This window comes from Melanaphis sacchari, unplaced genomic scaffold (assembly GCF_002803265.2).
Source record: "Melanaphis sacchari strain LSU unplaced genomic scaffold, SCAv2.0 Contig2_pilon_pilon, whole genome shotgun sequence".
Classification (NCBI taxonomy): Eukaryota; Metazoa; Arthropoda; class Insecta; order Hemiptera; family Aphididae; genus Melanaphis; species Melanaphis sacchari.
Genome location: NW_020271173.1, coordinates 3,679,257 through 3,704,667, shown reverse-complemented (window position 1 = coordinate 3,704,667; position 25,411 = coordinate 3,679,257). Strand labels below are relative to the sequence as shown.

The 25,411-nt window shown below is 23.8% G+C and overlaps 1 protein-coding gene across 1 annotated transcript in view; it reads left to right on the top strand.

Moving 5' to 3' along the window:
- The first annotated feature begins 2,095 nt into the window (after nucleotides 1-2,095).
- LOC112596013 overlaps nucleotides 2,096-25,411 on the top strand; it is a 72,480-nt gene continuing 49,164 nt past the window's right edge. The window contains 1 exon segment of the mRNA XM_025341451.1: nucleotides 2,096-2,285. The gene's annotated coding sequence lies outside the window, so the exon portion shown is untranslated.

Genomic DNA, 25,411 nt, shown 5'->3' with positions numbered 1-25,411 from the left:
GAGGAAGCATCACACCGGCAAGAATCAAAAAGCATAAATCGTAAGGGACGACCACCATGCCTGTGACAGTGGACGATGCCAGGCGCCTTCGCATAAAGTTGGGTATTTCCGAGCACTGATGCACGTTTCCGTGAGTATAGACGTGGGTTTAAGATTTCCATAGTGCCACCGGATATCTCCGTGTAATTTTGGGTTTTTTCCAAGCGCTGCCAGGCGCCATCGCGTTACCGATACGATAGGCAAGACTGTGCTTTTAAATATGGGTGTAAATCATAAACAAAGTTAGTACACGCGTGGTCCTGCGAGGACCAACAGATATTATCAATGGATAAAATATAAAAAAATTATAGTTCACTCGAATTCAAGAGCAAACCGGAACAGTTTTTTTTCCTTACATAAAATAGAGCAAGCGTTTTGTGTAGCGATTTTTTTTGCTTTCACATATTTTATTTCACAGCACATAACTAATATTAATATTTTTATTTACAATCCAAGTGTATTCAAAAGGTTATGTTTGCACATAATGTGCATGGGTAAATTATAATTATACAATTACTATAGTTACAGAGATGGTGATAATTTTAAAATCATAAGTATAATGACAACAAAGGATTAAATGTTTAATGATATGTTAGTTATAAGACATATATGGAATTTAAAATGTTATTGGTACAAAGAAATGCACGTATTTTTATTCAGACATCACATTATGTAAAATATAAATATTTTAAGCGTATAACACAACACATGTATTATTATATGGATAAATTTAAAGGGTACAATGTAATAGAATATGGTAAACATTTAAAAACGTGCAATTTCAATATCTACCTCCAAGAAAAATGCTTGAAATTATAATTTAATAACATATATGATACAACAGTAAATGATTCAGAGGGGAGAGTTAAAAAGGTCTAAACTATCTCCACATTAAACACAAAATTTTTTTTCAAAGAAACTCATGATAGTTCAATAATTAAAGAGTTTATTCATACATTTTCACCAGAAAAATATTTGCCTGATATGTTTTAAAGTTTAAACCAAAATTTTTTCCCACTAAATATGCTCATTTTAAATCCTGTACAACTATAGCTAATTACTGTTCTTATACAGTATATTTAATCATACGTCTTACAGGATTTTATAATGGTGTAATAAATATATAACGTACAGTCGATAACATGCTGTTATTTAAATGGTAATGGTAAATGGTAAAATATTTTAAAACATAGGTTATAGGCTATAGGTGTATACTACAGAGAGCGTTGATTATATTAAATTGGGGAAAAGTGCATAAGTTAGTTTGGGTATAAGTTTATACGTAATATACGTTTTAGTGCACCTATTATTTATCAGAATTCCATCAAATTGCCCATTTACTTAAACTAATGTAAAGAAATATTTGTTAAATAAGTCTAAATGCATTTGACAGTACCGTATAATACATTAAATGTTTGCACCGTTCATCTTATGTTTTGAAAATATTATAAATTGTACTGCAGCAATAATTGTTTTTTCGGCACAGATAAAAAGTTTGTTTTAAATTCAGAGTATAAAATAATCATTATTTTCTATTAGTTAGTTTACGAGAAAAAAAAATATATCAAAATATTTAAGAAAAATAAAACTAAAATATTTTCATAAATTATGATTTTTTCAAGTTTTTTGTATAAATAAATATTTAAATTATGTAAAATATACATTTTGGGTACGTAAAATTATGCAAGTGCGTCCATTGCACTTGCATATATCTGGGTCTAATTACACCAGTGGACGGATGTGTCTGGATATGGTGTATGTATAGTACGCGTGGCCGTATTGGCGAGTAATTTATTACAGTTGTCAAACGGAAGGGATGGGGCAGAGATTCAATAATAATTCCGATCAAATCAGATATGGAAATATATGTTAGATTAGGGGTGGATAACATAGGCTGGTTCACATGTGCTCTCATTTATTACGTAACAGCCTCAGCCACATACGCTCAAACCGTGTGAGCGCTGAAAGCGGCCGTTTTCTTTCCCAAGAAGCACGCCTCGTCGTTTCCGCGTTGTGGCCGTATGGCGTTCAGTATCGTTCAAAATGCGTTTGGGTGTGCAGCGCGACGCTGGTAACCCGTAGACAATCCCTGCGAATAGCGGTCATAACTTACTTTTACGATTCACGTGCGTTTGTTGTTATTATTAAAATTATTAGTACAACTATTTATAACTAATGGTAATATCATCAGATTTGACCGTGAATTTTAAAATAACATCAGAAATGTATTCAAGTACCAGTTATGGGTAAGCCGTAGTTATATTTCAGACAATTTATGATCATTTATTGACGGTCATCAAAATAATTACAATTGTATGCATGGCAGTAAATTATGAAAAAAAAAAAAATAAAAAAATAATTTGATTTAAAAAGAAACATATTCTTCACGTACGTATTTACAAAAATGTTGACAGTTAATGACGAATGACGTCTTGGTCTTAGACGTAAGCTTAGATATAGTATCGTCTATTAATATGATAAAGTATAGTAGGTACTTATATAACTAACTCTTAAATTACCCCACTAATTACGTAAAGACGTAATCATAGTTATACTATTATAAACATTAGGTTTGTTTTTGTAGTGTTTAACTTATTAGCGGTGTAAATTCAAATGTTTAGATAAATATACTGGAATAATAATAGTATAATTAGGTACATGTTTCGAATTATTTTTATTAAGTAAATACTATATAAGTGCTTAATAAGCATTAATATCTTTTTATAAAATTTTAATATAGCTTTTTAATCGAATTTTTAATTGTATTTTGTATGGTTATATTATTTTTTTATAATAATAATAATAATAATAGTAATTATAATTGAATATCACTAAAACTCCAGTTGAAGATGTGATTAAATTTTAAATTTCTTTTCTAAACAATACCTAATTTCTGGGTATTCACTAAAAGTTAAATTACTTTTTTAAAATTTAATTATAATCATCATTGGTAAAGAAAATATTTATCTGCTATAAACAATCATATTTTATGCTTATACGTATAGTAGAGTAAGTTAAACAATTTTTTCATCATATTTTTTTTACGATCATTGACTATCTTAAAAAATGTCTATGTATCTTAGTAAATCAAGGTCAGATAACTTTTTCTGGTGCAATGATTTGAAATTCGTTATAAATTGAATGACTAATACATTTCTGTATTCCTTTTATTTTTGCTTCAATATTTATATTATAAGTAAACATTTTACACCATTATTTTAATAATAATGTGTTATAATTCACTATGAAAGTAGTATTTAATTACTAACACTGTGAAACAAAAGTTAATTCTACGAATGATTAAACTTTATTGATATGTTATATTTTATAATTATAAGATATATATAATCATATATATTTTATTTAACGCAGTAGTTACCTAATTGATCTTAATAAATCGTAAGCATTTTATGTATTTTTATTCATTTCATATTTCTTATAACATGCCGAACATAATCACACAATATATTTATTTACAGTTAAATAGATGTAATTACTTATTTTTACATTCAAAATTTTGAAATATTGGCTAAATAATTATTTTAATTTCAAAAGCGAAATTTGAATATAATATATACATATTTAAATATATTATACAGAGTATAACAGGAAAAAATTGACATACGTAAAATGTATTAATATTAGTTAGAACAGAGATTATACTCGATCAGTTAATAATAGATAACTATACTTATATACTGTAGGCTAATTTTGTAGCAATAGATTCATATTTAGTCTGAAACACGAATTAAGATTTTATTTAGTTTAATTAAGAAAAATAATTGTTGTTATTATCTATTGACATTTAGGTTTTAGATGTTAATTAAAAAAAAAAAAAAGAATTCTATTTTATACATACTTATATACTAATTAAAAAAAAACAAATTATGTTTTAAATTTAAATAAATTATTCAAATATTAATCAAAACAGTATGATTTGTTAATGAGACATTTTTTATTTACTAAATTAATATAACCAAACATAAAATATATGAATTATTGATAAATAAACTTTTTTTTTTAGCTTTTAATGTTTAATATTTTAGGTATTTAGCTATTGAATTAAATGAAATAATTTTTTCTTATGGTTTTTTTAAATTATTTTAATGTTTTTATGAAAATAAACGGTTACGCACATCAGTATCTCGTAGTTTATTTTCGACTGCTAAAACTTAATCATGTCTGCCAAGCAGCGTAGTTTACTGTGTATCTTTAATAATACCGCTCTTTATCTTTAAACATTATGGTGTGTAACATTTTGTAGTATACACAGAAGGACAAATGAGGTTCCAGGTTTTTTTTAGTGAGATAACGACGACCTAAAGAAGACTAAAGTACGTTCTGGTGTAAACCGTTTGTCGAAAAGAAAGGGTGTTAGAGCAACATCCCGACGTTTTACTGACCGTTGACCTACATCCGTTAGAACCATTAGCTTAAAATATATTAGTTTCTTTATTATCATAATGTTGTGCTAAATTGTTATGCCTACGCTCTTAACTATTTTCAAAGATAAATCATGGACTATATTCAAATAATTAAAAGTTAAAATATGTAATAGGTGTATCATAAAAAATTAGACGTGGTATGCAAATATACGATTATGATTGTTATTATAATTATTTGTTTATCAGATAATTCGTTGCACTAGACATAATTGTATAACTTATTACAGTTTATTCCGATGAAAATATTAAAAATATATCGATTTAGGATATGGAAGGAAAACTGAAGCGGCTGTGGTTAAATTTTCCATTTGTATTGTGAATATTAAATTTGAAAACTTTGCTTAATAATTGAATTCGTTTACTAATTCTAAGTGATTCAAATCACGTGTGTTTAAGAATTTTCGTCAAATAGATTTTCTTTTAAATCTACTTATAAGATAACCAAATATTAAAAATATATTAACTATAGAGATCAGGTTTTTAACAGTCTAATAGAGATAGATAATAAAATATTTTACAACAATCTTTTAGTTTAAAAAGTATTTAAAAAACATAACTAATACATTTCAAGTTTCACATTTAATTATTTTCTTTTAAAGTAGTATATTTTGAAATTTAAAACAAAATTCTGGATTATAAGAACATAAAATTATTAATATACGTGTCACCAAAATTTGCGGATATGTTAAATTTGCATAAGTACTTGTAACTATTTTATATTTTTATTTTTGATGATTTGGGAAAATGTTGATTGGTTATTAGCTATCACTTATTGGTATTACATGGAATTTCTTCCGTGTACATCTAATTTATGTACCGAAAAATCAATGAATTACAAAATCATCTACACAAGTTTTGCGGGCACGTGTCCAATAACGGCACCAGACTTCCGTTATTCATTATTGGTTCTTAGTAAAAGCCAATTGATTGCCTAGATCATTCATTTTGGTTTTCTGGCAATTTCTTTTTACGAGCTCATTCCGAAAAACGTCAAGACGTTTTCCAACATCCGCTTCCTCATTGAATCCCTTACACATATTAGACTTGATATATTCGTTCAATTATCCCTGAAACACTAACACATATAGTTCTACATTAGTATCCTTTATGATGTAATTTGATTTTCATTCCCATACTTTTCCTATATAAAATGGTGCTATATTATAGACCATATATTTAAGAGGAGAAAGTTGAATAATAAATACTATTTATAAAGAATGTTGAGACAATTCAATTACGATTAAACGATTATAATTGTTTATAGGATTTAAATTAAATTGGAAATTTAAGTCAATACTTCAAATATTTTTAAATACTGACAACGTGTAATTAAAAATTGTTCAACATTTAAAAAAAATATTTTACGTTCGAATTATATTTTTTTGAAAATAATTGTGAAATATTTTAACATAAAAATAAACTATGTATATTATTATTATTAGTTATTAACATTTTACATTTTAAATGTAATCGATTGCATAATTTACTTACAAAAAAAAGGTTTTTCTTAATATTTACCTTTCAAAAAGATACAATTAATTAACCTTTAAAAGTCAAATAATTATGTTAAGTAATATGAATACCAATAATAATGGAAAATGTTTTTTTATGGTAAATAAAAAAATGTAAATTTACATAAAAAATTAAATATATTTATTTCATATTATTTAAATGTATCCATTTACCATTTATTAGTATATAATCATTTAAATTGATGAGTTACCTACTAAAGGTAAATAAAATAAATAATAGAAATATATGTCATAGACAATTCAGAAGGTTAAATATTAAAAACGTATTGAACTAAATTGAAATTTAAATAAATAGTGAATAGTTTTTAAAATAAAAAGACGAAGAAGCAAAAATATAAAATGTTATTTATAGTTAAAATTAAATGTTAAATTAGATTAATAAGTACCATTAATAAATTATCCATCACCTGTATTATATAATTATAAATTAAGTTGAAATTTAAATATTTATTATTTTTTTTATATTTTTATAAATTTTAACATAATAATATAAGACGTGTTCTGACTGTTAAGTGAACCTGTTTATGAAATTTTTATGAAAGATTTGTCTTAAATTTAAATAGTTATTTGTATTATTCTGTCATATCATAAAATAAATGAACTATGAGTAAACTAACTTATTTAAACAAGTTTGTTTCGTTGTCCTGATAAATTGTTCTTTAGAAATTGCATAATTAATGTTGTTCTACTCTTTGATTTAGTAAATTATTTAAATATTTATTTTAACTTTTAATAGAATTTTTTTTTCTCATCTAAAGGGAAATTAAAATGAAACATAACATATTTGCATTAAAGTTAAACGTATATTGTAATTTGTGATTTTATTTGACAACAATATATTTTAATTGGATTATATTTTTCATATTAAATTTATCAATAATATTTTTGAGTAAATAAATAAATAGTAAGTCTAAATATTTAAAATTAAAAAAAAAAGAAGTTATACAAATAATATTAAGAGCAAATCCAACAATGTAGATTATTTCAAGATTATAATTTTTATACTTTCAATATTATAACTAAACTTATGAGATCAATACATTTACAATTCATCAATGTAAAAATTAGTCAAAAACAGACTTCTATGGTTACCAACACGTGTGTTTCGAAGCAGTAAATATGGAATATTGTTTATATATATATTGTATAATAGAATTCCTTGTGAAATATTTAAAAAAATATGCAATTATGTTTAAATTAGAGCCATGAACTGCATTTATAGTTAATTATTTAATTCATATATTAGTCATTCGTAGGAATTGAGCACAGTTTTGTTTATCTATTAGTGTATGACCGACTTGTGGTAAAATCACGTGTTTGGCGCCAACTGAATATACATTTTATTTTTGTTCTTGACTCTTAAAATAAGTCCAATTAACATTAGTTTTAAATATTGATATGTTCCTAGAATAAATAAATTATAACTGTTAGATATTGAAGTAATATAATTAAAGATGTTTTTTAAATTTTCACGGAGATTGTAAGTTTCAAGTTGATAAATGTATAATTTATATGGTTATGATTATGAATACGCATTGTGTTTTAATTATAGATAAAATAGAATCGTGTTATGTATAGGTGTATATTAAATATTTCGGGTCTCCCAGTGATGAAGCACTGGTGAAGGATATTAGAAAGTTTCATATCAAGAAATAGAGCAAAATAACTAACTTCGTAAATCAGCTATTTTTGATTTTACTTAAAATTATTTTTAGTAAACCTTGTATTAATATGATTATAAAATAAGAAATATAATAGATTTTCTTAAAAGGAGAATAAAGAAATTGTAAAATTATGTCATCTTTAATTTGATACTATATAAAATACTTGATAGTTCAGTGTCAATATGTTATAAAATAATGAAGTCAGTTCACATTATAAATGAATGCTCGTAAAAATAATGTTTCATTCCCTATTAAATATATTCGTATGTATTTTAAATTGTATAATAACTCATTAGTTACAATCATGACTTTCTGAAATTTGAATCATTTAATTGCAAATTAATGAAGGATAAAAGTACATTTTTTTGTAGTACATTGTTATGTATATTATGCAATATATACGGAAGAAATTTATGATTAATGTTAATAAAATAATAATAACCATTACGATATGTTTAACAGTTTTTCTTGTAAAAATTTAGGATATGTTTGTTTTTGACTTTTGAAATATATATTAAACATAATATAATAATAATTTTTTTATAGTCAAGCTAATGTTCAAGCTATTACAGTTCAGACATTTATCAGGGGCGGTTAATTTACCGAATAATCACTAGCATATATTTGGCACAGGTTTATATAAATGTAGAATAATTAAAATTCATTGTTGGCTATTCGGCAACTGCAGTAAGAAGATTTATCGTTTTAAAATTACATTTTAGACCCTAATATTTCGAAATTTCTTGTGATGTGTGTTAGTTTCATGAAGTTCATTGCACTTTAGACCCGTTGAGATTTCCAATGTAGAGGCATATTGAACTTATTTACAACTTGTATAAAATGTTTTTAAAAGTTTTGTATAACTTTATATTTATTTACGTTTAACAAATTATATCAAACGTGTCCATTTTATAGTTTTTAAGTATAAAATATTTGAATCGTTTACTTAATTCAAATTGCCATAATCCTTGATTAAAATCCAAATTTTTGTAATTAATTTACCCATTCATTTTAAATGTAATCTATATTAAATAAAAATGTAAGTATTAAAATCGTATTGTATTAGTTTAAAGCTAAATGATAAATTCAACATACATTGTAATTCACAGTACTTAATAAATAAAATATATTTTGTATATCATGTAAGGTTTTTCATGAAGATAATTTTAAAGTTTATACATTGTTTTTATACGAATTTTTACCGTACTGGAATTTATAAAATAATTAAGATGATAATATTGTCACTTTAATTGTTTTCTCTCCCTGACTTATGCGCAATATAATAAAATATGATCGTTTTTTGATTTATAAATATTTTTAAATTATTAAATTATACATACATACTCATCAATTTCATAAAAACTGAAATATTGTTAAAATCTGATGCACAAACACGGATAATTTGCTTAGTTTAAGTTTGATAATTTATCAATTTACTTTTATATTAAAGTTTATAGTTCAAGATTGGTTTTGCTAAAATAAATCAGTGAGAGATGACAAATAGTGCGCTTGCATAATTTTAATAAAAATAATTATAATCTAATGATAGTAAGATTTATATATATAGTCAGTCGGTTATGTTCAATAGATATAAATTTAGGTAAAAAAAAAAAATTATCTAAAAAAAAAAAAACATCACTAACAAAACAAAATATTCAATTTTAAATAGAATACGTACGTGGAATATAATGTCAGTGAAATATCAAAACATTGAGTAATATAGTATATAATTATATTAAAAATATTATAAATAATTTTACTTTAACCGAAAATTATGGTGTTAAAAGTTTTCAGTAATATTTCCTTGGGCTACTGCCCACCACATAATCATAGAACTTAAATTTCTATATAAGGCCTTAAAACGAGTTCGAATAATTATTACTTTGTGTGAAATAAATATAAAAAAAAAAAAAAAAAAAAATGAAACAGTAAAAGCTTGAAAAAGAAAATACATCTATAATATTAGTATAGCACTATAGATAGTATATATTTTTAAGTGCTCATTAATGTGGTTTTTAAAATATAAAACCATAGCATTAAAAATAGAGGCTGTTAGAAAAAATAAATATCCTTATCTTATATTTGTTTATTACTAAATTCTTCAAATTATTATATATTGATTAAAAATAAACAGTTAAGAAATATTTTTGTTATTAATTATTTTTTCTTGGGTAATCATAAATTAAAAACTACAGTTAATACTCGTATGTATACATAAAACCAAACGAATAACCTCTTTAAATAAGAAACAATTACACGAGTGCTTAATTATTATAATTATTTATAACATAATAATATCATCTTAATTTCAAAGTTTAATTTCATAATAACTTTTAATTGTTTTAATATATTAATAAACCAAGTTTTGTTATTCATGAACATGAACTATAAAAATAAATTATATTAGTTAAATATAGATATGTATTATTAGATAAATATCTAATATATTTATCTGATATTTTATATTTTTAATCAGCTATTTAGTAAGTAATATTAGGTAAATTTAATTTAAATTATAAACATGTTATGATCTTATGAATAAACAATGTTTTAAAATAATTTTACGTTGTTGAAAATGATTAATTAAATATCTAATAATACATAGTATGGTAAAATTTAATTATTATTTATACATTATTATCTTTTGAATATAATTTAGCAATGTATAATAAAATATAAGCTAATAATAATAATAATAATAATAATAATAACAATCGTTATAATAAAAAATAAGATTTTCCTATAAGACCATATAGTTGGTATTAATGCTGTGTAGATGTTTATAATTAATATTAATAAGATTTATTATAAAATCATCTTTATTTTAATTTGTTATTTTTTATGCTAACATTTATTTTAGCCAAAAGACTTATCAGAGAACTACCATAACTGAACACGACGTATAGTCTATAGTCGGTGTTACATAGACCATATGACGAGGATGACTGATGAGGGTTGTAGACTAGTTAATAATCTACTACGTCAAATCTTCTCCCATTATTTAAGACAACAATTATTGTACTGTATTTACTTGAATTATTTGCAAGCTATATGCTATGTTGGCTCTTCTCTGTGTTGACTTTTTTGCGATAAGGTATGGGATTTTAGTTGTGTTATTTGACAAAGATTGTTGTATATAAACTAAAAAAAATGTTATAAAAGAGCAAATTTTATTTTAGGTTTTGAGCAAAGCAATAAATGAATTGATTTTATCTATTAATATATTTATTTATATTTTTGTATCTGCCATCATCTCTTTTGAGACAACAAAAATACATCGTTTTTTTTTTTTTTTTAAATTTGAGGGTGATTATTGATAGTCAATTGAATCTATTTGGTACTTTAATTAACAATATTCTTTATTTTTTTTTTATAATTTAAAAATATTATTCATGGGGACTTCAAATTTTTATATATGTTATATATTTTACTTTACGCAATGATATTTTCAAAATGCGTTGATTAATTTTAAGATATTACTTATTTGTACCATAGACTTGAAAATTAATGGTAATAACATAATATTGTATAATTATATATTGTCATAGTAATTAATAATTAATAATATTCTAAAACGTAATGTTTTCGGAAAATTAAATCAACCTACCGTAATATTAATAGCAAAAAAAAAAAAAAATAATATATAATTTAAAAGTAGTTTATATATATATATATATATATATATATTTATAAGTAGTTTATATATATATATAAAAAATAAATATATATTATGAATTGTACTTAGTAATATAAGCTGATAGACCGTTTATGTCTGAATCATTTTTCGTATACAATTGTATATCATTGAACTCAAATTTAATACATCTATTACAGCGACTCATTAGACATATTTATAGTAAATCAGTACCTACTTGGTCGAACAACTTTATTTTATGGCTCATGGGTTAATTGAATAATGATTCATTTTTAAATTTAATTAAAAATTGAATTTATTTTTTCATCTGTAGTTTAAATTTATTATATATATATATATAAATATATAGATGTATAATAATTGACCATAAATAAAAATAATTGGTCAATAATAATAGTTGATTTATATAATTTTGAATATGCAATAGATTTATAATACTTGTTTTAGATTCTTAGCGAAACAATTTTATAATGACATATGTGTAGTTAGGATATTATTAATACCTTTAATTTTATATCTGAGTCTTGAAAATCGAATACAAGAGTTATCAGAAAGATAGTTAAAATCGAAGTCATAAAATCTAAAAAAATTATAAAGACGATTATTTTTTAATTGACATTTCAATTTTAAATTTGGACGAAATCACTTATTTCAACGATAAATAACTATTTTAATGATTTAGGTATAGTTGTTAAAAAAAAAGATATTCACGGAAACTTAAAACTTGTACGTGTATTATATTATTATGAATAAATCTTACTATATGCAATCGATTTATTTTAAAATATTGTCTATTTTTAGTAGAATCTATTCAAATTGATTTATGATATTTATGGGAAAATGATGTTATTAAATTTTGAACTATATAAGTTAATATAACATGGTATTCTAATGGTGTGAAACACCTTTATAGTATTTATATTTTAATATTATTTATATATATATATACATCTTAGACGGTTAGATATTATATATGCTATCTTACATTCATTTTGAGTTCCACTTTAATAATATAATCTTCCGTCCCGCTACATATTCGTGCGCCAAAGTAGTTTCATTTCATCGCTTGCTTCGTGTATTTTTTTTAAAGTAAAAATATTATATTAACATTTTATTTCAATACAAGTTAAATTTTACTTGGTTTAACCAAGTATTTTGTTTAATATCATTAATACCTAAATCTTCTAATATTTTTCAGTTTGGTATTAATATATAATTGTTACACTGTATTGAAGGCATTGGCGCAATTAAAAGATGTATTATTAACAAAATATTATCAGTAAGTATTTAATTGTTAAAATGATATATACAAGTTTTCTATGCATCCTTTAATTACGCCAATGCCTTTAAAACAGTGTAGCAATTATAGATTAATATCAAACTGAAAAATATTAAATGATTTAAATATTAATGATATTAAACAAATTTGTATATATCTTTTTAAAAATTAAATACTTACCTATCGATAATATTTTTGGAGAAAAAAAAATATCAACCTACGATATTGCACTAAAAATAAAATAAATGACTTTAATAGCTATATCGAAAAAACATATCACGAAATGTACTTAGAAAATAAGTTGATATTAGAATCGTTTTACGTATACAATGATGATTATCATTGAATACAAATTTAACACATCCATAAAAGTAATCCACTCAATATATAATGTAAAATAAAACGGTAGGTACCCATTTGTTTAATTTTTACTATTAAATAATTACATTTTGTTTTTAAAATTAATTTATCCATCTACAATCTACATATAATTAAGTTATATAAAAATAATATTGATTAGATTATGTAGGTAAGACTAGTTTCTAGGGGGTAATGTAATACCTTAAGAATTATTCAATTCAAAAGATAAACTAATAATTTTAGTATTTCGATGAATATTTCAGTTAAACCGATGGAATAGAACTGGGATCACATGAAAGAGTAGATAAATATAATACTCATAAATAAATAATTTTAAGTCTCAAGAGGTTATAAAGTAATACATATACCAATAATATAAACCATACAAAAATTTACTTCACACCTATAACTGTATAGGTTTAATATATGCATAATATGTTATATGTTATTTTTAAGGCTCAGTATGAAAAATAATCATTAAACTTTTCTTCAATAGAATATTTGTATGTTTCATAAAACAGTAACAAAGATAAAATAAACAAAATTATTCTGGATTTTAAAGTCAATTATATAATATTCTCAAATTATCAAAATATATCATTCGATATATTTTAAAAATATAATATTGTGGCCTAGTGTGGCGCGGTGGTTGACCGTCACTAATGTGTTCTGAAGTCAAGCATGGGCCGGCATCGCTAGATCTTGGATGGGTGACTACCCGAGTTCTTAGTGATGAATCCATGGCACACACACATACACACACGTATTTCAACCCTACTAAATTAACTTAACTAGCAAAAAATCTTTACACACCCCAAAAAAAAAAAAAAATAAATATAATAATATACCTATAATTTATTATTATATTATAACTATAGATACTATTTAATAAGTATCTAAAGTTTTACATTTTAAAACTTTTATTTTATGTATAAAATTAACTTATTATTGTGTATAATATGCATTCTATAGGAACTTAAATAATTTAATATAGGTTTTATAATTGGTACTTCTACTTATTATACAATATCATTTTACATTGGATTATTTAGTTTGATAAATAATATTATTTTACTCTTTTATACATTACAATATTATTATTCTGTCTAGTATATTCAATATTCTCGGAGTTCATTATAGGGATTCATGGATATCTTTATTTCGGGTGATTACATAAATTAAATTTTATGTATAAAATGTATTTAACTTATTGAAATATAATATAAAAAATGGTAGTATATCATTAATTGTGTAATTCAATGAAATTTAATTTTACAATTTTCCATTTTATTGTGTTATATTATGTAATCCTTTGTACAGTTATAGTTAATTTTATCTTTGACTTCATTCAATATCTTTATTCATTATAAATTCCAAATTTCACAATCTCTTTTTTAATAATGTAAAATATTAAATAAAATGTTATTTTATCTTTGCGTTACCTATATTGAACTCCAAATGCCTAAATATTATTTGAAAATAAGGTATGTATTCAAAAGTAAATAGTTAAGGATAATAAATAAAAGCCGAATTTGTGTAGGTACTTTACTTAATTTATTTAAATGAAAGCTATTTTTATAATTGCAATAATTCTTGATTAAATTTGGTTTATCTAAAAATGGTTAATATATAATTGAAAGTTTTAACTTGAAACTATAGTGAAATCATTTGGACATTTTATTTATGTTACGGTTCATATTTATTTTTAAATATTTTGATCTATTATATTAATGGTCAATTAAAATTAAAATTAAATTAAAAAGAAATGTGTTTGATAAATAGGTACTAAATAGTTTTTAAATTAGCTTTTAGATACATTTAATATTCTAAATGATTATCAATTAGTAAAATAATTCAATACCTGTATGTTAATTTTAACTAAGAACCACTCGGAGTAATTGTTTTATGTGATGATTTATTACTGTTTTGAAATTTAAAATTAAAAAAGCTTTGGTTCTGATCTGAATTGAGCGTAAAGCGATTTGAATGACCAAAATAATAAAAATATTAAAAAATTGAAAGTATTTATTGTATAATTTTGTCTTGTTCTTTGATATTACATCTAAAATTATTTGCGATTTTTATACTAAGCATAGGTTTAATCTTTGACATCAAAAATCAATGTTTTGAGATTAGGATTAGATTTAAATACATCACGTTATAATCATATAATATATACATTATTTGTTATAGATTAAGTGGTTTTAAAACCCAATAAAAATTTAAGTACAAAAATCGATTATTTTATGATTCTTGTAGAAACAAATAGTTATTGTTTAAATATTATTGTATTCTTAAACACTTCTAGAAATACGAAAATATGAGTCATTTATACTTAGTGAAGAAAAGAATCTTAAAAATTAATTGCGAGGGGGTTGATATGTTCATAATTTTATCTTGATATAAACTGATATAATATTCAATGTTTAATGGACAAATTTAGTTATGTGAAGTGAGTTATGAGAGAATAAAGTAATTTAGTCACTCTCATATTTGGGATAACATTCCTATTACCTAAATACTTTTTGCAATTTTGTTAAATGAAGTTTTTAAATATTAAATTAATTAACGTATGTAAAATAATGGTGTCAATTTATTCGGCTAATTTAAATACAGTTTAACTAATTGTGTTCAACACGAGATTTTCACTAATTGTGTTTATAAATTTACACGAGAAAATCTACTTTTGTAGTAAAATCGTTCATTTTATCATACATTTTATTGTTGTCAGTTTCAGTGTAATATTTTTTTTCATAAGATTACCCTTTCTTAAATGGTATTGTTCGTTTATTTATACATGTATTTTAAAATTAACAAAACATACGAACATTGTATATGTATATTTTACTCAATAGTCGATATTGGAGTATCGTAATACTTTGATTTTATAGTTAAATTTTAAATTTAAAAATGATCGAATGGCTAAGTTATAAAAGTATTTAAATAAAAACCAAATTTATAATTGCCATGGTAAATGGTAGACAAAAAAAATAATAAAGGTTAGCTTTAAATGTAATACCTGCTGGTCAACTATAAAAGAAGATAAGAACATTTTGATAACGTTTTAGTTACACAGAAGAATCATGTCCTTGAAGCAACTTGAAGTCTATACAAAATATGAACAGAATTAATTGAAATGTGTTCAGATACTTATATAGTGAATGTGTATTAATGATGTGTGCTTTTTTATAATTTTTTTTTCAAAATAATTACTTTGGATTATCAAAAAAAAAAAATAAAAAAAAATACTCGTTTAGTTTTGTACAATATTTACTTCTGTAATTTATTTTAAGTAAAAAAAAAATTAACATGAATATGATCATTTGTCAATATTTTCAGTTTTTATTTTAAAAATCTTAAAAACTAGAAAAGTAACATTAACATAATATTCATTGAATTTTATGGTGTTAAAACTTTTAACTATACGTAAAGGTGTAAAAATCTAAGGAAAGAAAACGTAGGTATGTATTTAGTTGGTTAATTTAATATTCTCAAAAATAAATTATAATTATACTATAATATATTTTAAGTGTTCTTTTTATTTATTAGTAGCTTTTGATTAAAATTAATGCTATTTAGTTTTTACTAAAAAAGTATAAAATATAAACTTACACAACTTTTTCTAATCTTTTTTATGAACATTACTTAATTTAATATTAAAACAAAACATACACTTTTATTGAAACTATTGAATTTTCTGTTATTTACTAATTAAAAAAAAAAAAAAATTACAAGTCAATGGAGTTTCTATATTATGACTTAATAAAAAATGTCAGAATATCCAGGGAAATTATTTGTAAATATTTAAAACATTTTATTTGATTGTAATTATAGTAAAAACGTGTTATTCTTTAAAAATATTTCTGGATTCACGTAGTTAAATATTTAAATATATTAAATTTTATAGTACCTATAAAAATTTAAAATGTGTACTTAATTAAAAATGACTATATTAATTAATATACTATTTTATTCAATAAGCTTCTATGGGCACGTTGTTTGAATTTTAACTTTAAATGAAAATATTTTTGTTAAATATTGTATCTATAGAAAAAATGTTTTTATTATTTATAAATGACAAACTCACTAGTTATGAAATGTTAAAAATTTGGAATTCACTTTCAGACATATTTTTAGTTTGAAAAAAATACTTCATTTTATATACACTAAATATTTGCAAAATAGAACTGTGAATATTTATTTTCAACTATAAACACGATCAATTAAAAACGCAGAACTTAATTTACGGATGACGCTAATACTGCTTGTGTTTCATTAAAATCAACAAAATATACAGCTTATAAATTAAAAAAATGCGAGTGTTTTTTTTATTTTAAACACAAATTATCCAAAGAAAACATTTTTAATGAAAATTTGCATATGAATATATTAGTATTAGTAGCACGTTCTATTTAAAAAATAAATAAATTAGAACATTTTAGCTCGTAACCCATAAAAAAACTCTACAATAGTTATTTAGTAAGCACAAAAAGTACAAAAATCAACAGCGTTGATCACGATTCAGAGAATAATTAACAAACGATGATTTATTGATAAAACAGTAAATTTGTGCGAGTTATAGCTTATGAATCTATATTCAATTTTGATTTACTATTCTTAACTAATATAAAAAAAAATTTGATAATAGAATTTGAACTAACTAATCATGAAACTATAGCTGTAAGATGAGTTATGTAGTTTGTAGTCATATGTATAAGTTTTTAAACCTAAATTAAAATTCTTGGTTAATAAAAATTGTGAAAACTATCGCTTTAAATAATATATTATATGGTAGAAGTAATATAGCTCACGTTCGGTCCATAATTTGTGAGTAGATTATACGTTTGACTGATATTCATAATGCTTACGTGTTAAAGAAAATGAGTATTTTTCAATATTTATGAATTATGAATAAATTATTACTTCATTCCAGAAATAAAGAATCAAGGTCATATTGTGTGAATAAGGATGCTTGCAGAATTATTATCAAGTGGTGGAGTTTGTTAGATGATTTTAAAAGTAATACCTACATGTCCTACATAGTAGTATTGCAACTATACAAAAATGTACTATGCAGATTTACCCCATTTACTGTTTTTGAAATATTTTCTCTCACAATATCGGGAACTGTAATTTTAATTCAATAGTTGTTTGAAAGGGATCATACATTTTCTATGTATTTTTTCATGATTTTAAACAAAATACAATTTAATAATTGTTTTTAAGTAGGAAATAAAATCACAATCTGTTAAGAAAATATTATGTTTATCGATCTTTTAAATGTTCATTTTGACGTTATTTATGGAAATTCAGCACATATTATGCCATACTATGGTTTAATATTTAGATGAGTTCATCTAGTTTCTAAAAAAACTATTTATATTTGTGATGTTTTGCTCTTTTATATTCTTTATCTATCTGATATTTTCTATAGTCCAAGATACCTGAATACCCATCAAATAACATTTTTGTTCGAACGAATCCGAACCGTGCGTTTAGTGAATTTATGATAAATAAATAACACCGTTAATATTTTAGAAGTTGCGTTTGCATATAATTTATCACACTTGAAAGCTTTCGCGTAAGTGAAATTAACCTTTGATCAATTCGTAAGACATAATATCCGGCACACGTTAATTTCTATTAATGTGATGATGTTCATTACAGTATTAATATTATCGTATATTTAGACGATTTGTCGGCTTTTTTTATGTTGTCTGCAGTTTTTGTAGGTATAATATAATGGAAAATATAATATTATTTCGTGTTCCCAATCAAACTCGAATAATAATATATTTATTCCAAAGCCGATAGGTTCCTGAGAGATCCCTTATTGACTCCGGTGTACATGCGAATGTTCGGCACGTAACTAAATTATGGTGTTACATATATCCACAATTTCATGATATTATACAACAATTGTTCTATACGAAACGCAATGCCACGATGGTCGTGGCCGAGATCTCGTGACGCGGAAATGCCGAAATTGTTCATACGCAATGGCATAATTCGTTTATAACGGCACCGCCGCATCGCGTTGCAACAGACATTCTTCGATTCGTAGCGGCGTGGTATTCCCCCGACATTAGTCCCCCCCCCTTTTTCCCCTACATAAACGTTTCACAAGTTTTCCATCCCTTCGGCTGATGGTCGGCATGGGTATAGTGGGGACGACGAGATGGTCGACGGCGATTTTTAGGACGGGATACATGCGCAGCTGCCGCATACCGATACGCATTGGGAGACTTTGCATTTTTATTTTTTAACTTCACTGATGGAGTTAAGGGTATGATATTTCGTATCTGCTGTGACATCTCATCCATTGCACTGTTTTTCTCTCCCACCCTCTCTATCTCTCTATCTCGCTCAGTCTCTCTCACTATCCAATTTCCGCCTGCCACGTTTTCTGAACTTTGCACTGCACATTGTTATGACTTGATTGTTCCCGCCGGGCATAAAACACATTGTTTTTTTTTATTGGTAAAATATGTATTTGTTTAAATATTTATAACATATATACATAACTAAAAATATTATAAGTCCTGTCGATAAAAAAAAAAAAAATGCAGGTACAACCAAACCATAATTCGGTCAAGTATTTGTATTGTATTAGTTGGCTAGCGGATGATGCAGTACATACGTGGACGACACAAGTGATTCTATAAGGTTACCTGTCAAACTCTATACTACGCATGATTAATAGACAATATTATTATTATTTTAAGAGTTTGTAGTGTGACTTATTTAGTTTAATTATATTTTTAATTTAAACGATTATAATTGCATTTAGGTATATTGGTAAATTATGTTGTGTGATAAACAAATTAAATGTTTATGGTCTATAGTAATTTAATAAAATTAACTTCATATGATTCATAATGTATATATTTTTTGGACACGAGTGTGTGTAGAATCATATATTAATGAATATAAATAAACATATTAAATTGTTTTCGTTCAGAAATTTTTTTTATGTTATTTTTATTTTTACTTTATTCTATTCTACGAGTATTCTCTAAATAAAAATGTAAAATATTATAAATAATTCGATTTATGGTTATCTTGAATGTTATTGGTTATTTATCTTGTACAAATTGACTGAAAATACTTAGTTTTTTAAACTGATCCGGTTTATGTGATATTATGGAAGATCGTGCAGAAATTCTATAACTAATTCCATAAAGAATAAAGGAAAAAAAAAATAGAATATCCACAAATTTAAATGGCTCTATATGTACTTAAGCCATTCATAAAAATAAACGTATAAGAAGCTCTTCAAGACCATATATATTTTTATTGTTTTCCAATATTGTATACTTTTACGAAGAGGATTTTCTTGAGTTTCTATTTGTGCATATGTACTCCGAGTTCGTATTAAATATTTAAAGGTTAGTTTGTCTTATTTTCTTTATTTTCTGTAAGTTAAGAAAGATAAAAAATATCCTTTAATTTTTTTTATAGTTATTACTGCCACAAAAAAAAAAAAAAAAAAAAAAAAAAAAATAAAAATACAGAGATTAAATATAATTTTTTTTTTAATTAATATTTCATTGAATGAAAATTAATTTTAAGAGAATGGTGTAAATTGAGTAAATTTATTGATTAAAATCGTGACAAAATGAAGTAATTTTAAAAATATATTTAAAACTAATGTAATCTATTATAACAAAAGAGTTCCTTAATTAATTTATGAATTTCAAACATAAATGAATAGAGTTCTCTATAAAAATATTGTGGACGAAAATTGGCGTACCTATATCTTTATGATGGAAACTGATGATTACTTTTGACAGGTATACAAATTGACTGTAATCAGAAAAAGTCATCTTAAAAACGATTTATGCCATAAATACATTTAGCCTTCCTATTATAGTATCACCTGGGAACATTTTAACTAATTACCCGTTTAAAGAATTAATGGTTTTACAGTTCAACTTTTATAAAATATTAAGTTATATTATTACTTTACTAAGAAATATAAATGTTATAAAAATATTTAATATTTATTAGTTTTATTTTTGCTATAAAATGAAACTATAGAATTTAAACAAATACAACATCTTTTAAACAAAATCTAATTTAGTGTGGTTTTGCTTACTTTATTTATAAATAATTTAATTTGAAGTTATTAATGGACTGCAGTGTTTACAAAAAAATAAATATATTAAAAATAAATATTCGTTGGCATTAGGTATTTTCATTTGTTAGGTAATACATAAAATATATTGTTTTATTGGTGCCTGCAGTATTTTAAATTAATTCGTCATTTTTACAAAGAAATTTAAACTAATGTAAGTATTTCAATAAAATAGTATAACTAATCAATATGTATGTGTATTAAATGTGTCCAAACTATATGAACAGAGCAACAGTTCGAAAAAATATTATTATACCAACTAAAGCGTGTCTATGTTATAACCACATACTTGGAATCGATATTGGTTTTTTTTCCCGACACACACGCTCACACACACACACACACACATACATTTAGCTTTGTTACAACTCACATAATATAACGTTATAAATTTGTTAAATAATAAACTTTGTACGTTACGGGGAATTCTCTATTAGCGCGTGTAGGTAAAATTATCGTTGATTTCACAGTCCTCCCGAACGATTATTGTAAGTCAGCGAATATAACACTGCTGTCGCCATCATACAATAACAATCGATTCAGGGGAGGGGGGAGGGCTGTTTTTGTCGTGTGGTTCATTGCGAAAATTATCTCGTTGTCGAGGGAACATACAACGAATGGTACCTAGGGATATCATGCCTTAGGGTTTACGACCGGGACAAACACCGGCAATAACGCGAACGTCTCGACCGACACTAAAAATCCACTATCGGCGTTGTATAAAACTATACCATTGACTATAGAATCAATGATTATACTAACCGAATACTTATTGCTAACGATAAAAGTGATACTTCCGTCGCCTGCGCTATGTATTATATTATGTATGGCATGTCGTCCAATCATCACAATCGTCACAAGGTGGTACTTTTATCCTTATAAAATGTATAATACGAATAGTCGTCTTCTCGGAAAATTATGACAAAAACGAGGACTTTTTTTTTAAAAATTATAGTGCCGTTAGAAACAAGTTACAATGAGTTTATTTTTAGGTGATTGAATTATAGTGGAGTGTTACAGCGGCTTTTTTTAAATTTTTGTACACTATACGAATTCCCTCATTTAAATTATATTCTATCATTGTGTAAAATATTTATATCTTTTAAATATTAGTGGTTTGAAAGTCAATTTGAACATAAAGAAGATTTACAATTATGCTATTCTCTTCGGAAATATGAAATAAAAAAATAAAAAAATGAATAAATAGTTTTTCTGCCTAGTTGATATGTAGTTCAGTAATATTAAGTGTTAAGCATAAGATAGGTTGAAAATATTAAATAAAATATATACTAAGTTGGCTACATAAAAAAATTATACAAAGAATTAAAACATTTTATACAAATTTTACTTGAAAACAATGTAAAATATAGACAATGTATTAAAAACGAAATATATATCTAACTTTGTTGTGACACGATACAAAAATTGTATTTGTATTATTCTTTAAGTTTATTTTATTGTACAATAATTCTAGTGGCCGCAGGCTGCAAAAAAATTACTCATATAAAACACGTACTTTTTTTTAGTTACAATAAAACAGATATAATATGAGGAATCTTGAATTAAATTTCTAAGTCTTAGGTGTTAAAATTAAAAATGTTATGAATTTAAACTTGTTAATTTATAACAGTTTGTGATTTTGACAAAATTTTCAAAATTTTTATTTAATGTGTTTTTAAAATTAACTGTAGGATTATAAAATATATGACTGTAAGAACAATTTTTTAGGGATCTTTTTAAGCTTTTTTTTTTTATTTTTGTTTTTGTTTCATACGAAATAAAGTTGAGAATTTTAAATATTTATAAAAAAAAAAAAACCCAGAGTATTTTGAATTGTCATACTTAGTAAATTCTAATATAAATATTTATTTTTTTAACATGAATGATTTAAGTATCTACCGTTATTTCATTTAACAGTTATGTAATATATAATAATAATAATAATAAAAAAAAAAAACATAATTATTGGCTTTAAAAATATCTGGTTTTACATAAATTTTTTGTTTTTTAAATATTTAAAAAGTATATAAAAATTTTTTAATTTTGATATTTTATGGTACTAACTAGATTAAATTTACTATTAGAAATCATTTTTTTTAGTTGAATATTAAAGCACTTTTTTACGGTTTCAAAAACCATCAATAGAAGCATAAAAAAAAAAGTAGGTAACAAAAATAAAAGTACTCACGTTATTGTAAAATTAGAGGAATTCATCACTCTAAATTATATTAAAAATGTACCTTTTTATTATTTGAAAAAAATATAATAAGAATCAAAAAAAAAAAAAAAAAAAAAACGATGAATATTATTTTTGGTATTTCAAAACACAGGTTTATTGTAATGACTTGGAATAGTAAATTTAAAAAAAAGCGGGTAAGTGGGTACCGCTTTGCTGTATATTAGGGGGTGGGGTGAGCCTTGGACTAGGGTAAGTTAAATTTGAATGCAATGATAGGTATCATTGTATACGAAAAAACAGTGATGATTTGTTAGTCTAGGATATATTTTATTTAAATATTGTCATAAATTCTTTTTTGAAACAAATATTTTATTTTTTAATTAGGACGTATTTGAAAAAGTCATGGTTAAACAATTAATTATTAATTTTTATGAATTATACCTACAAAATAGTTTGCAAATATTCATGGTTTTGACGAATTTTTGTCAATATTTGAACTTCAAATACTAATAAAAACAATTGTGCCTATGTATTCTTAAAATTTTTTGATCACTATAAGAATAACTTATGAGGAACTTTATATTAAATTTTCAAGTATTTTGATTGGGCCAAAAAATTTTTATCAACACTTCAAAAAAGTTTTTTCAGAAAACTTGAAAATTTCAGTTGTCTATAAATAGCTAAAAAAAAGTCAAAATATTTTGAAAATTAAATCATGTAAAGAAAATGTCAATTTAAATATTTGGTAAAATTTTCAAGTATCTACGACTTATACTTTTTGAATATTAACAAATATTTAAAATCGTTTGAGGATAAATCGTTATCGTTACGCTATTTTGTAAAAATTTAAAATTCAAACGCACTTAAAATTTTTCCTATAATGATGCTTCAAGTTTTTACTATAGCTACTTGAAGGAAAACTTAGAGAAAACATAGTGTAGTATTTTTAATCCTTAGTTATAAACACAAAAAATTTTATGATTTTTCAACTTAAAAATTACTTACAAATTTTCGGGTTTTCGATAGATTTCGTAAATATTTGAACTATAAACGTTTATAAAAAAAAAATTGTGACTAACGATTTTTAATAAAAAAGGTACAACTCATAAGGAACCTTGTATTAAATTTTCAAAATTTTTTGGTCATCCAACATTTTTTTATCGACACTTCAAAAAAAAGTTCCTATTAAAATCGATAATTCAGTGTTCTATAAAACTTTTTTGAAAATTGAACTGTATATAGATAACACTAACATAAACATTTGGTGAAAATTTCAAGTATTTAAAATGATTAGTTTTTGAATTACAACCATATAAAAAAATCGATTTGGTCAAAAACTGGTTTTGCGTAAAAATTCCTGTTTTTCCGTCATTTTTTTTTGTTTTTCTCGATTTTTTGTAAACTGTTGGAAAATGTTTACTTTTTACCTTTACAATGCACCAAGGATATTCACTTTGCCATCGGAAACCACCCCCGAAGTTTGAAATTTAGACATTATTTCGACTACTTATGATGTACACAGAGACACGAAAAAAAAAACACACATCATTGTAAAATCAATACATTCATCACTCCGTTCAGAATCTAAAAGTTTAAACACATAAATTTATTGTTTAAATTATTGTTTACAAACAAACTATAAATAAATTATTTTATAAAGTAGTTTTATTTTTTAATTTATTTTTCAATTCTTTTGGCGGTTGGTTTAAAAAAAATATTTTATCTATATAACTATTTATATTTATTTTTTATGTCTCTCTTTTAAGTATTTTTAGTACAACTTGGTTTTTTGTTTGTAAATAAAACGCTAGCTTAATAACCCACTTTTATACGCCGGTGGGCACACAGTGTATATTACGTACTCCGGGTCGTCGTCAAACTATATTAACTATATCACAATTGGTTCATGGAACGAAATAATAATATATAACTTTAAATGTATAAATTATTTTTATAAATACGTAGTGTGTGTTACCATGTTTGGTCATAAACTCTCTTATTTATTTTAATAATGTAGTTATTCAAAATTAAAATACAGATTTTTAGTACTGTTAATTATACAAAAACCATATTTCTAGATACTTAAAAATGTTATACCATTTAAAGGGTATAGCATGAAGA